Source organism: Papio anubis, chromosome 13 (genome assembly GCF_008728515.1).
Source record: "Papio anubis isolate 15944 chromosome 13, Panubis1.0, whole genome shotgun sequence".
NCBI lineage: Eukaryota > Metazoa > Chordata > Mammalia > Primates > Cercopithecidae > Papio > Papio anubis.
Window position 1 is genome coordinate 75,278,173 of NC_044988.1, and position 12,262 is coordinate 75,290,434.

The window sequence follows — 12,262 nt, forward strand, 5'->3', positions numbered from 1 at the left end:
TTTTTTAGATGAATATTAGAGGAACTGCTCTCAACTGAGTAGGACAGAGTATTTGTTGATTTATGTGTTTAAGTTCTTGAGAAATTTCTACTGTAGTTTCTGCCTATAGCTAGCTACTCTTATTAATAATTTATTATGAAAAACAAAAATAAACTTTTTAAAGTGCTTGCTTGACTGCTGATATTGCATTTTACATGATCAGTTAAACTCATCTTCACAATTACCACAAGGGTTAATTTAGATGACCACCATTGTTCCCATTTTGCAGATGAAGAAATTATCTTGAATTCCAGCCCTGGCTGACCTTGTTGACTTCAACATCCTTGCTTACATCCCTTCCCAGAGGCTAGTTTCACAGTTCCTCAGCCTCTTAAAATTTGTGACCTTCAGCTGTACTCCATACATCAAATCTTTTAAGCTAGAAAAAAACCCCCAGAATTTTAGCCATTCAGAACAGGAAGTACCCTTATCGATCATTTAATTCAACCCTATCATTTTTCAGATAGGGTGAGAGAAGAAGGGACTTGACCAAGTGAGTTACTAGCAGAGCAGAGAATAGATCCCAAGTCTCTTTTTTTCTGTTTGGGGATTCTTTGAGCTGCACCACTGCATCTTCCCAGAGAGACTTCTTCTCTTACTATCAACATTAGCATGTAACCATGTACATAAGACATACCCAAAGCGGTGGCAACTGTGAACTTGAATCAAAACGTGAAGTTTAGTTTCAATGTGGAGAATATTTTCATGCTTCTGTTTTCTTCCTGTTTGATAAAAACTCAGAGACTTGATTTTAGTTTACATCAGTCCACAAGATTTTCTTAACCAAATAAGCATTATTTGAACTTACTCTCTAAGAACTTAAGACTAGAATGAATTCAGTTCAGTTTGAGATACATTTATTGGAGGCCTACATGTCAGGTACTGAAAACACATTGCATGTGTTTTCCAGAAACTTACACACCTGGAGCAGAGAAAGAGATGTCAGGAGTTAAATGCAGTACAAGGTGAGAAGATGGGTAGCAGAAGTATGCATACAGTGTTCAGTATTGCGTAGGTGCCAAGAGGGAGGGGTCACCCTGGCCTGGAGAGGCTGTGGATGAATCACAGAAGAGGTGACTCTCTTAAACCAAATTTTAGGGGTAAATAAATGTTTCCCAGATAATTGAGCTAGTAGTGGTCCTGATGAGGGATAATGGAGGTGAGGATTAAGATGTATCCATTGGCTTGTGCAATATGGAGTTCACAGGTGTTCTTGGTGAGAGTGTCTAGGGTTGAGTTGAGGAGTGAATGATAGAATCTAACCACAGTGAAAGTGGACAACTCTTTCTAGACACGTGGTTATAAAAAGAGGGAAGGAGAGGGCGGTAGCTACTAGATAGGGATATGGGAAAGGGAGGGACATTAAAGTTAGGAGACACTTGCTCGTGTTTCCCAGGAGTAAAGGAAGGATCCAGGAGAAAGGAGGATCTGGACCATCACAGATTGAAGGACCACTGGTGGAAAGGGATAAGATGAAGAACAACTGGAAGAATGTGCCTGGAGCGGTGGGAGGAACGTATCTTCCTTGGGAACTGGAGGGAGAAGTTTAAGAGGGAGTGGGTGAGTCAGATGGTTGTTGGTGTAGACGAAAGAGGATCAGGAAATTCAGGCTGGCTCACTTGTTTTGTCTGTTGAATATTGTCTGTGAGATCATCTGAAGGAGAGAGATGAAGGGAAGACATAGGGGGCTTCAGGTGAGTGGAGAGGTTTGGAGCCACCATTGAAGGGGCAAAGAAGGAACTGGTCACAGATGATTAAGAGCAATGCCTGTTTAGGCACACTAAGGGCTCAGCTGATGTTAAAGAGCTCAGACCTCTCCTGGCAACAATCTAAAGAGCCGCGGCACCATCCTGGATGCCACTGTGGATGGTGTCTAGAGTGAAGGGTTTGTTGTTCTATTAGGGTCTCTATAAATTTGTATGTTTGGTTTAGGGTTTTATCAGTGTTATTTTCTGAGCACTTGATTCCTCATCTCTTTTTTTCAAAAAAATTTTTAAAAAAATTTCCATAGGTTATTGGGGAACAAGTGGTGTTTGGTTACATGAGTAAATTCTTCAGTGGTGATTTGTGAGATTTTGGTATGCCCATCACCCACACAGTATACACTGCACCCTATTTGTAGTATTTTATCCTTCACCCCCCTCCCACTCTTTCCAAGTCCCCAGAATCCATGGTATTATTCTTATACCTTTGTGTCCTCATAGCTTAGCTTCACATGTCAGTGAGAACATACTATGTTTGGTTTCCCATTCCTGAGTTACTTTACTTAGAATACTAGTCTCCAATCTCATTCAGGTTCCTGCAAATGCCATTAATTCATTCCTTTTTATGGCTGAATAGTAGTCCATCATATATATATATGTATGTGTATATATGCATATGTGTGTGTGTGTGTGTGTGTGTGTGTGTGTATACCAGTAGTGGGATTACTGAATCAAATGGTAGTTCTACTTTTAGGTCTTTAAAGAATCTCCACACTGTTTTGCATGGCAGTTGTACTAGTCTACATTCCCACGAGCAGTGTAGAAGTGTTCCCTCTTCACCGCATCCACGTCAACATCTACTATGTTTTGGTTTTTTGATTATGGCCATTCTTGCAGGAGTAAGGTGGTATCACATTGTGGTTTTAATTTGTGTTTTCCTGATTATTAGTGATGTTGAGCATTTTTTCATATGTTTGTTGGCCCATTTGTGTATCTTCTTTTGAGAATTATCTCTTCATGTCCTTAGCCCACTTCTTGATGAGATTTTTTTTCTTGTTGATTTGTTCGAGTTCATTGTAGATTCAGGATATTAGTCCTTTGTCAGATGTACAGATTGTGAAGATTTTTTCCCACCCTATGGGTTGTCTGTTTACTCTGACTGTTCCTTTTGCCATGTAAAAGCTCTTTCATTTAATTAAGTCCCAGCAATTTATATTTGTTTTTATTGCATTTGCTTTTCGGTTCATGGTCATGAAATCCTTGCCTAAGCCAACGTTTAGAAGGGTTTTTCCAATGTTATCTTCTATAATTTTTATGGTTTCAGTTCTTGGATTCAAGTTCTTAATCCATCTTGAGTTGACTTTTGTATAAGGTGAGAGATGAGGAGCCAGTTTCATTCTCCTACATGTGGCTAGCCAATTATCCCAGCATCATTTGTTGAAAAGGGTTTCCTTTCCCCACTTAATGTTTTTGTTTGCTTTTTTCCCCCACTTTTGTTTTTGTTTGCTTTGTTGAAGATCAGTTGGCTGTAAGTATTTGGGTTTATTTCTGGGTTCTCTATTCTGTTCCATTGGTCTATGTGCCTATTTTTATACCAGTACCGTGCTGTTTTGGTAACTATGGCCTGATAGTATAGTTTGAAATCAGGTAATGTGATGCCTCCAGATTGTTCTTTTTGCTTTGTCTTGCTTTGGCTATGCAGGCTCTTTTTTGGTTCCATATGAATTTTAGAATTTTTTTTTTTCTAATTATGTGAAGAATGATGGTGGTATTTTGATGGGATTTGTAGACTGCTTTTGACAGTATGGTCATTTTCACAATATTGATTCTACCCATCCATGAGCATGGGATGTGTTTCCATTTGTTTGTGTAGCCTACAATTTCTTTCAGCAGTGTTTTGTAGTTTTCCTTGTAGAGGTCTTTCATGACCTTGGTTAGGTTTATTCCTAAGTATTGTATTTTATGTTATTTTTTGCAGCTATCACAAAAGGGGTTGAGTTCTTGATTTGATTCTCACCTTGGTCACTGTTGGTATATAGAAGAGCTGCTAATTTGTGTAGATTAATCTTGTATCTGGAAACTTTGCTGAATTCTTTGATCAGTTCTAGGAGCTTTCTGGAGGATTGTTCAGGTCTTCTAGGTAACTGATCATATCATCAGCAAACAGTGACAGTTTGACTTCCTCTTTACCGATTTGGATGGCCTTTATTTCTTTCTCCTGTCTGATTGCTCTGGCTGGGACTTCCAGTACTATGTTGAAGAGGAGTGGTGAGAGTAGGCATCCTTGTCTTGTTCCAGTTCTCAAAGGGAATGCTTTCAACTTTTTCCCCATTCAGTATTATGTTGGCTATGGGTTTGTCATAGATGGCTTTTCTTATATTAAGGTATGTCCCTTGTATGCTGATTTTGCTTAGTGTTTTAATCATAAAGGGGTGCTGGATTTTGTTGAATGCTTTTTCTGCATCTGTTGAGATGATTATGTGATTTTTGTTTTTAATTCTGTTTATGTGATATATGACATTTATTGACTTGCATATGTTAAACCATCACTGCATCCCTGGTATGAAACCCACTTGATCATGGTGGATTATCTTTCTGATATGTTGTTGGATTTGGTTAACTAGTATTTTGTTAAGGATTTTAGCATCTGTATTCATTGGGGATATCGGTCCTTTCCGGGTTTTGGTATTAGGGTAATACTGGCTCCATGGAATGATTTAGGGAGGGTTCCCTCTTTTTGTGTCTTGTGGACTAGTGTCAATAGGACTGGTAGCAATTCTTCGTTGCATGTCTGGTAGAATTCTGCTATGAACCCATCTGGTCCTGGACTTTTTTTGTTGGTAATTTAAAAATTACCATTTAGATCTCACTGATTGTTATTGGTCTGTTCAGGGTATCTAATTCTTACTGATTTAAGCTAGGAGGGTTATATTTTTCCAGGAATTTATCCATCTCTTCTAGGTTTTCTAGTTTATGTGCATAAAGTTGTTCATAGTGGCCTTAAATGATCTTTTGTATTTCTGTGGTGTCAGTTGTAATAATCCTGTTTCATTTCTTATTGAACTTATTTGGATTTCCTCTCTTCTTTTCTTGGTTAATCTTGTTAATGGTCTATCAATTTTATTTATCTTGCCAAAGAACCAGCTTTTTGTTTCATTTGTTTATTTTATTTTATTTTTTTGTTTAGATTTTATTAATTTTTGCTCTGATCTTGATTATTTCCTTTCTTCTGATGGATTAAGGGTTGTTGGACAAGGCCTTTTATCGTTATATAATGTCCCTCTTTGTCTTTTTAAACTGCTGTTGCTTTAAAGTTTATTTTGTCTGATATAAGAATAGCTACTACTGCTTGCTTTTGGTATCCATTTGCATGAAATATCTTTTTCCACCCCTTTACCTTAAATTTGTGCAAGTCCTTATATGTTAGATGAGTCTCTTGAAGGCAGCAGATAGTTGGTTGGTGACTTCTTATCCATTCTGCAATTCTGTATCTTTTAAGTGGAGCATGTAGGCCATTTACATTCAATGTTAGTATTGAGATGTGAGGTACCATTTATCGTACCATTTGTTGCCTGTATACCCTGGTTTTTTGTTTTTTAAATTGTATTTTTGTTTTATAGGTTCTATGAGATTTATGTTTTAAAGATGTTCTGTTTTGATGTGTTTCCAGGATTTATTTCAAGATTTAGAGGTCCTTTGAGCAGTTCTTATACTGGTGGCTTGGTAGTGGCGAATTCTCTTAGCATTTGTCTGTGTGAAAAAGACTGTATCTTTCCTTCACATATGAAGCTTAGTTTCACTGGATACAAAATTTTTGGCTGGTGATTGTTTTGTTTGAGGAGGTGCACCAATCCCCTCTAGCATGTAGGGTTTCTGCTGAGAAATCAGCTGTTAATCTGATAGGTTTTCCTATATAGGTTACCTGGTGCTTTTGTCTCATAGCTCTTAAGATTCTTTCCTTCATCGTAACTTTAGATAACCTGATGATAATGTGCCTAGATGATGATCTTTTTTTGATGAATTTCCCAGGTGCTCTTTGTGCTTCTTGTATTTGGATGTCTAGGTCTCTAGCAAGGCTGGGGAAGTTTTCCTCGATTATTCCCCTAAATATGTTTTCCAAACTTTTGTTTTTCTCTCCTTCCTCAGGAACACCAGTTATTCTTAGGTTTGGTCATTTAACATAATCACAGATTTCTTCGAGGCTTTGTTAGTGTTTTCTTATTCTTTTTTCTTTGTCTTTGTTGGATTAGGTTAATTTGAAGACCTTGTCTTTGAGCTCTCAATTTCTTTCTTCTACTTGTTCAGTTATATTGCTGAGACTTTCCAGTTCATTTTGCTTTGTATAATAAGTGTGTCTATTGTTTCCTGAAGTTTTGATTGTTTTTCATTTATGCTATCTATTTTCTTGAATATTTCTCCCTTCACTTCTTGTATCAGTTTTTGGATTTCCTTACATTGGGCTTCACCTTTCTCTGGTGCCTCTCTGATTAGCTTAATAATTAACCTCCTGAATTCTTTTTCAAGTAAATCAGGGATTTCTTCTTGGTTTGGGTCCATTGCTGGTAAACTAATGTGATTTTTTGGAGGTATTAGAAACCTTGTTTTGTCATATTACCAGAGTTGGTTCCTGGTTCCTTCTCATTTGAGTAGGCTCTGTCAGAGGGAAGGTCTAGGGCAGAAGGCTGTTTTTGAGATTCTTTTGTCCCACAAGGTGGCCAGAGCTGTAGTGATTGTTGTCTCTTTTCTGAATCTGGCCACTCTGTACAGAAAACCCCCAGTACCAGCCCAGAGCCTGGTAGACTTGGTGCTTCTCATGTACTGCTGCTACCACCATGATGCTGTCCACTAAAGAACACTTTCTGTCTTGGGTCTACCAGGCTCCAGGCTGGTAGTGGGGGGTTGTCTGTACAGACTCCTGTGATGTGAACCATCTGTCGGTCTCTCTGTCATGGATACCAGCACACTATTTGGGTTGTCTCCTGGGTCCCACAGGAGCAATCTGCTTCCTTCAGGGGGTCTGCGGGTCCTCTCAGGCTTCCTGATTTATGCCTGCAATCATTCTGGAGTAAAAATTCATGATGGGAGCCTCCACATGCTGCTCTGTTCATCTATGTCAGAGCTGCAATGTAGTCCTGCCTCCCATCTGCCATGATCCCCTCCCTCACTTTTGATTCTTCATCTCTTGATTCCTCTCCAGATGCTTTTATGGTTCTACAAATCGGGGTTGCCCAGGACAAGGATAACAGCAAGAAATATCTCAAATTCCCTCTAAAAGCTCTAAGATCTAATTAGAACTTATATGGAAAAGCCATATTCCTAATAAAAATAAGATACAGAAACCTCCAAGTTGGCACTGTAAGAAGAATTTCTTAAAAAGGAAGGAAAAACGAATTAAGAAATCTCAGCCTTTTTTTCCAAGCTTCACCTTCCTCCTGGTGCTTCTCACGTACTACTGCTGCAACCATGATGCACTAAAGAATATTTTCTGCCTTTAACATTTGGGGTAAGTATCTAGGTAAAAGACTCATCCATTTGTCCAGCTGAGTCGTACAACAGCAGTTGCATGGAGACAGCAATGGGAAAATAGAGAGAGGATTTGTGAATTTACATCTTCATTTAAGTTACACATTTCTGGCTTGAAGAACCCATAGGAGTTTCTGGGCATATGTTGCTTCCATGCCTTCTACCTCAGCTTCCTCATCGGTACAATGGGTTAGTAAAAGTACCTATTTCACAGGAGTAGAGTGAGGGTTAAACAGAGAAGGCTCCATATAAGTTTGCTATTATTATCATTATTAGAGCAAACTCATTTGTTTCCATCTTGCTTTCCTGTCTGCATTTTAAAATTACCTTGTTCCCATTGTAAGAAACATACAGAAAATACTTCTAATTTAGTTTTAGATGTGAGCATTTTGGTCTAGAGACACCTTTTAATCATGGAGGCAAGGGTCATCTCTTTAAATTTCATTTTGCCCTTTTACAGAGCTTGAGCATGCTCAGAGGGTAAATAGAAACCTCTTTGGCTAATTTTTGGAAGCAAATGCCAGAGCCAAATGATGAGGATGATGTGGGGACTGATCCTCCCTTTGAGCCAGGATAGTTGCTTCTGATAACAAAACACTTAGAGCTCTATAGTTTATGTAGTGTTTTAAAAAATCCGTGTTATTAAATGCACACAGATTTTTAGTTATTATTCTAATTTTAAGGGTATGAAAACTGAGACTTACTCCATATCTACAAATAGGCAAGACTTGATCAAGGTCCCCTGATTCCACATCCCATACTCTTTGTACTCTCCCTTACTGGGTAGAAATTTAATGGGAAAGCTAGTTTTCCCTTGAGGTCATGGAGACACAATCTGGCTACTCAGTGCATTCCTTGTTTGAGGGTTAAGAGAAATGCTGGCTAGTGTGAAGCTCCTTCCTATATATTTTCTCAAACCCTCATTGGGGAAGATGAGTGAAACACAGCCTACTTGATTGTTTAGAAACCCACAAGTTTCTAGTAAATACCATACATTTTCTTGAATTTTTCACATGTGTGAACTCTTGATGGGTTGGGAAAAGTAGCCTTGGAGTTAAAAAAAATTCCTATCCTTCTATACCTTATTACTCCCTTTAAGTTTTACAGAAGTATCATTTTCAGTTTTAAACTTCCTGATTTTATAGCATCAATAATTTGGTTTGAGTCTATTTTTATCTAGTAATTTAAAATACTTTAGATATAAACTTCTAGGATGTTGACTAAAGAAAGAAGGAAATGTGGTGGGAGAAATGAGTCTGTGGTAAGGGAAGTTTGTAAACCATCATGGGGAAGCTTAAAAATTCTGCAGCCACTCTAACTTACTTCCCATCCAGAAAAATAGTTGGAAAGAAGCAGCTGCAATGTTCTGCTAAGCTGATTATTCCAGGACAAGCATCATCACCTCGTTAACGTCATACTTTCCACCCATCTCCTCTCTCCCTTCTTTGTAGCACTCTTTCCTTCCTTCTGTTCTTTTACCTCCTTTCTCTGCTCCAACACCTTGGATATTGTTTCTTTTCCATGAGTGTTCTCTTCAGTAAAATAAGCCAATACCTAACAAACAGCATGAAAGAAAGAAAATTGCTTAAGGAGAAAAATACAGTCTTTGTTCAGGAGAAATAGTGATTTGTTTCCTGGGAGAATTATAAAAAAGAGGCTCACAATCACTTCTTTGCAAAGTTGCAGATCAAGGTTGTGTTGCTGCTTGCAGATAATTTGGAAGCAATGTGTAGGTTTGAAAAATGACCCATTCCTTCACAGGTGAAACTTAGACTATCCCCTTCTATCATAATTATCGACAGATTTAGATTGAAGTGATTGTGGAATGCGTTGTCCTTACAGATATTCAGGGACATGACGACGAGTGACTCTGATGGGAATGATTGAAAACGGTACAGTTCACCATCACAGCCCCTGAAATGGCTGAGATATGCAAAAGTGCTGGTTTGATCCAAAAGGTATAAATAGCACTAGAAGGGGAAGGCTGAGCAGGGCTTGCAGGCTGCTGTGTTGGAGGAACAATTTGACAGAGACAGAGCAAGATGATGATAACTTGGAAAAAGGATAATTTGTCATGATTACCTCTTTCCCCCTCCTCCCTAGAGAGAGTAGCTTGCACCCATTGGAATTCATGTGTGGGGGAAAAAAGCATTATAACCAAGAAAACATATCATTTTATATTTTCCTTTTCTGGGTCTACACTTTGGGTGTATAGAGTCATCAGATTGTGAAAGTTCTGCTAAAAAGATGTGGCATGTTGCAGGATTTCTCTAAGGTTTGAGACATTTTAGTTCCAGTAGCTTCTTTGTTAGGAGGTGCTGCTCCTAGATGCAAGTACTTTGGATTTATTATCGCTTATGCAGTCATCAGACAACCTAGCCGCCTCCACCAACTTTGCTACAAATGCATTTGCCCCATAAACTCAAATGGTGCTAACTGCTATCATGGGTTTGAAGACAAATCCTAAAATTTTTGTAGCAAAAACTTTGAATAGCCTGCCTGTTTTTCCTTTTTAAAATAGCATTTACTATTTTTAAAAATAAAAGTAGCACATATTCAGTGTAGCACTTTTTGAAATATAGAAAAGTGTGAAGATGAAGAAATAGAATATTATTGATAATTCCATCACGAGTATGTTAAGACTCCCTGCGGACCTTGGAGTCTTCTGCCTGATTCACGATAGATGTAGTTTTCTTCGTTCCACCACTCCTCTTCTTTTCTCTGCTCATAGTTGCCCTTTCTCTCTTGTCACCTGTCTCCTTTTGTGTCTGTGATTTTGGTTCATTGGCTCTGCCTTTGGGGTACTCACTTACTTCCTTTGGAAACTGCACTGGGGGAGCACGGTGATAGTTTCTTTACGCCAAAACTTAATGGGCCACGGGAATATTTTACAGAAAAACAACTCCATCGATTTCCAAATGTAAGGTTGCTCTAGAACAGCGTTTGGAGATTTCTACCCTGTGGTAAGAAAATGCCTGCCCAAATCCATCACTCTGGGAGATGAGGGTGGGTTACAATGGCAAACCCTGGTGGAAGAAATGGGGCTGAAACCAGGGTTGCCAGATTTAGCAAATAAAAATATAGGATGCCCAAATGTTTTTTGAGGCATACCTATATTAAAGAAAATTTTGTTGATCTGAAATTCAAATGAACTGGTCACCCAATATTTTGTCTATCAAACCCTAGCTGAAATAGTAGTTCAACCTTCAGAAAGGCAAGGGATTATGGAACAGAAAAAGGTAACTAGGGAAGGTGGCCTCATCTCACTTCAGGGCATTCATGGAAGCCTTGTTCATTTCTAGACATGGACGGCTCCCCCCACCGGGCCTAAGTCTGACCTGTACTCTCCTTTCCCTGCCCTCAAATGGTCAGCTTCTGATGGGGATTCTGATGCCTTAAAACTCTTTATCCACCATTGCCACCCACCCCTGTCCAGTTCAGGCCGTTGGTGATCACCTGGACCACTGTGATGCCTTCCTAGACCAGCCTCTGTATGAACAAAATGAAAGCTCCTCTGACGCAGCTTTTACCATGCTGCTGAGAGCTCTTTCTAAATGTAAATCTAGGGAAGTCTACTCCCTCTGCTTAAAATCTTTCAAAACGTTCCCAATGCTCTTAAGCTCTCTACTCTAGAAAGCCTGGGCAGACTTTCCTGATGTGGCCTCTGTCTTCTTCTTCACCCTCATGCCAGGTTTCTCCTTATTCCTTTATATTCATCCTAATTTTCCCTCCAGTTCTCTGAATAAAATATGTTCTTACTGGATTGTAGACAATTGTACATTAAAAAAAAATCACTCAAAAAGCATTCATTTCTTCTCTACCAAGTGCCATTCATAGAGGTGAACAAGATGTGGTTCCTATCCTCATGTAGGTGTAGGCCAGGACTCAGCACTCAGAGGTACACAGGGGCTGGGACGGCCATACTATGCGGGAAAAGAGTGGGTGAAACATGGCTTTCTTGCTCTATCTTACCTTTTCCACTTTTGGTAGAAACATGAACATAAGAAACATTTTGTTTTTCCTTGAACTGTACTATTAAAAAGACGATAGCACAAGCTTAATGATAAATGGAGCTGACCTAGGCCTCACTGCTAGGGGCATGTCTTAGTCCATTCTGGATTCTGTAACAAAGTTACAGAACTGGGTAATTTATAAATAATAGGAGTTTATTGCTCATGGTTCTAGAGGCTGGGAAGTTCAAGATCAAGGTGCCAGCCGCTTTGGTGTCTGCTTCTCATAGATGGAACCTTTTTGCTGTGTGCTCATGTGACAGGAGAGATTAATAGTGTCCTCACATGGTAGAAGAAGGACAAAGGGGGCTCCCTAAGCTTCTTGTATAAGGACACTAATCCCATTCATGAGGGCTCCGCCCTCATAACTTGGTGGCCCCAAAGGCCCTCACCTCTTACCATTCTCATATTAATAATAATTAATTGCCATTAAGTTTTGACATATGAACTTGGGGAGATACAGTCAGACCATAGAAAGGCACAAGAAAAAGTGATAGCAACTGCGGTAAATCAGACTCCATTTAAAGGGGCAGTCATTACTCAGTTCTAGTCAGTTGTTACCATGAGGGTATTTCAAGAGAAATCAGAAATCAGAATTTTAATGTGAAAACCTTCATTAATGACAGTAATTAAAAACAACATCCACAAACCCACAAAGCTCTGAGAGCCAGATTGAATGGATCTGTGGGTTTGTTTTTTTTCTCCTGAATATCTAGTATGAGAACACTGCCGACTGCCTGGTTCACTCATCACATCCAATTTACTTAGAAAACCCTTACTCATTCTTAAATGTATCCAACACCCCATTCTACCCCATAAATATATAGAATTATTATTTCTCAATAGAGAAGTTACTTCTGACAATAACCTTTCTTAGCTGCTGCCCTTAACCCTTGGCTATGTCAAATTCCCCTCCAGGGTGTTTCTGTAATAGGAGGCACTACAGGAAGCCTTTCTTTCCCTGTCCTAGCACTTATCCCACTGTGT

General features: G+C 39.0%; 1 long non-coding RNA gene across 1 annotated transcript in view; it reads left to right on the forward strand.

Moving 5' to 3' along the window:
• Window positions 1–8,367, forward strand: part of LOC103878170 — a 49,186-nt gene extending 40,819 nt beyond the window's left edge. The window contains exon 5 of the long non-coding RNA XR_001895687.3: window positions 6,940–8,367. This is a non-coding gene — a long non-coding RNA (uncharacterized LOC103878170). The remainder of the gene's footprint in view (window positions 1–6,939) is intronic.
• Window positions 8,368–12,262: the final 3,895 nt, after the last annotated feature.